This window comes from Magnolia sinica, chromosome 4 (genome assembly GCF_029962835.1).
Source record: "Magnolia sinica isolate HGM2019 chromosome 4, MsV1, whole genome shotgun sequence".
In the NCBI taxonomy this organism is placed as follows: Eukaryota; Viridiplantae; Streptophyta; class Magnoliopsida; order Magnoliales; family Magnoliaceae; genus Magnolia; species Magnolia sinica.
Genome location: NC_080576.1, coordinates 23,123,740 through 23,126,897, shown reverse-complemented (window position 1 = coordinate 23,126,897; position 3,158 = coordinate 23,123,740).

Here is a 3,158-nt window from a genome sequence, read left to right as displayed (position 1 = left end):
AACATCAGTTCAGTGTCTGGCCCAACAAATTAGATGGTATTAAGTGGGTGGGTTGTCTCTTTTAATGCCCTGGGAATGAGCATATTCACTTTAGTATTCAGATCACGCATGATGCATGGTTTAAATACATATTTTGATTCATTTAGTATTTAGTTGTACATAGAAACTAACCAATAATCTCAAGTACTCTTGTTTGAAAACTCAGGGAGTAGGGTGGGGCCTACCGTGATGTTTGTGAGGATTTCACCCGTCCATCCATTTTGTAAGATTATTTTAGAACATGCTACCAAAATTCAAGCAAATCTAAAATGAGAAGTGGACTATACTAGAGTAAGCGGTGGGGAAATAATTTACTACCATGGAAACCTTCACGAGTTCCATCTTGATGTTTATATGTCGTGCAGCCATTTATAGGGTCATTCCTGTAAGGATGAACTGACAACATAGAAAACTTAGCACGGTACAAAACTTTTGTGGTAGTTAGTTAAGCCCCACGGTTTTCTCTCATGTGGCTCACTTGAGTTTTAAATCTATTTTATTTTTGTTGTATGCTTTAAAATGATCCCGTAAAATAGATAGACGGAGTAGATTTCTCACAAATATCAAAGTGGGCCCACCTCCTTTCCTAGTTTAAAAGATTTTTAGAGGAAATCCCGGGGATTCCGAAAATCCGAGTTGAGAATTGGATTGAAGAAGATAAAAAGGCCAACCTAGATCCTATGCAAGACTCGATATTGGAAACTTATGATAAACCGAGCAAGAAATAATTTTTATTACAATAGGATTTAAAGTTTCATCCCATGTCATAGTGGCTATTCCCTTGGGCCAAACAGGCCTCAGTGGATTGGGAAAGTTTCAATGGTAGACATTTCCCTCTCCACTCTTTCCTTTCTTGTGTCCCAGATTCACACCCTAAAATCATGTGATAAAACGGATGAACGGGATGAATTTCTAAAACATCACAATGGTCAATGGTCCACCTAGCTCAGGCAATCTGCATCCTCAGTTCTCACAGCATGCCGTTTACCACGGGATAATTAACCACCATTTTGAAAACGGTGGTGGATCTTTCCCCACATTGCACGCATGTTGAATTCACGTAAGGTTGTCCACACCATCCAATTTGTGAGGCGCAATCTGGAGGAACCATACCATGAAAATCATGCTGCCAAAAGAAAATCTACAGTTCCTCTCAAGACTATCAATCATGACTTGTATACATGGCCCAGTGGTTTGAACGGTGTAGATTGTTGCACAGATTTGCCATGTGTCTGGCGAGGTTCACCTCCATCTTAGGGAACGGATTGGTTACTCCCCATGCCACCGGCCAACTGCTATTAGTTGGTGCTCAGTGAGCCCTACCATGATGTATGTGTTTCATCCATGCCGTCCAACTATTTTTTAAGATCATTTTATGTTATGAGACCAAAAATTAGGTATATCCCTACCTCAAGTGGACCACATTCTAGGACACAGTGTTGAATGAAAGTCAACCATTAAAAACTTTTTGGGTGGCATAAAAGTTTTGGATCATGCTGATCTTTTTTTCCTCTTCATCTAGGTCTGCATGGCCTAATCAGCATATTAGATGTCAAATAAATAGTACAGTGGACCTTAGGAGGATTTTAATGGTGGAAATCTAATTACTATTGTTTTTCACCTTAGATTTATATCCCTTTCATTTTTTTAGATCAAGCCCTAAAATAATATGTCAAAATGGATGAATAGAATGGATGAAACACATGCATAGTGATGAGTCCCACATGGCACCGACCATCAGCCACCGGTTTGGTGGCAGGGGGAGTAGCCAATCCGCTTCAATCCGTTTCCTCATTTTATAGTAGCGTAGCGTTCAAACTATTATATCAGTCTTTCCATGTGATATGACGTCCCAGGGCATATACGTGTTTTTGGAAGCGGATTGGCTAGTGTGCCCACACCAACCATATAGCTGCTGTATTGATGTTAGCAAATTACGTGGGTCTGATTATGAAGTATGTGTTATATCCAGACCGTCCATCCATTTGGCCAGCTCATCTAAAGGTTTGAGAAAAAAATAAGAGAGATCTATGTTTCAAGTTGACCACACTGAAAAAAGCAATGGGAGATTGAACGTCTACCATTGAAACCCTTTTTGGAGTTACAGAAGTTTTGGATCAATATGAAATTTGTTTTTCATCTTAATTCAGGCCTCCGTGACCTTATGGACAGATTAGATGGAAAATAAACTTTACGGTGGACCCTACGAATTATTTAATGGTGAAAATCATTATCTCCACTGCTATTTGTGGTGTGGTCAAAATGATTTTTGGATATGATTAATTTTTAGGATAATGTTCTAAAATGATCTCTAAAAATAGATGAACGGTGTAGATATAATAAATACATCACTGTGTGGTCCATGTAATTTTGATATCCTTTGAACCGTTCGTACAATCGGAGTTCAAGGAGCGTCAATGCTCGTCTTCGCACGACACGTACCTACAGCAGCTAGGTAGCTGGTGTGTGGTACACCAGCCAATCCGCTTCCGGCGTTTTCAGTTCTGACAAATGAGACCTAGATTAGGCCCGTCAACGGTCAAAACGGGTTTCTGTTCGGGTCGGGGTAACTGCTGATGGACGAACCGGATTCCTCAGCTACACCTGTTTTACACGGTAGATGAGTCTAACATGTTTTATAATCTACTCCATCTATCAAGTGAGGATTATTATTCGAACAAAAGTTAGGCTCCACGCTAGCAGGATCAATGTTAACTTATTCTAAATAAGCAATATTTACTTGTTATTGCTGCTATTTAATTCTGACACACAGCTTTATGTGCAATAAATAGCTAGATTTTATTTATACATGTACCTTTATGTAGCTTATTGCAATCTAACTGGACTGCATTATCAGACATTGCGTTTAATGCACCGGTGCTAATGACAACATCGGTGATGATGTGGACCAATCATGGACCAATTAGATTATGAGAAAGCATGATTTTAGACCAAATACGGGATAGGAAAGTAAGATTTTAGTACATGTAGCAAGCAAATGATCCCGATTCTAACATATATAGGCCTGGTGTAAAAGAGTTGTGTTAGGCTGGAATTGAGCCAAACACCTTATGACACTAGTTGGTGAAATAGTTAGATTAGGATTAGATTTTTAAAGA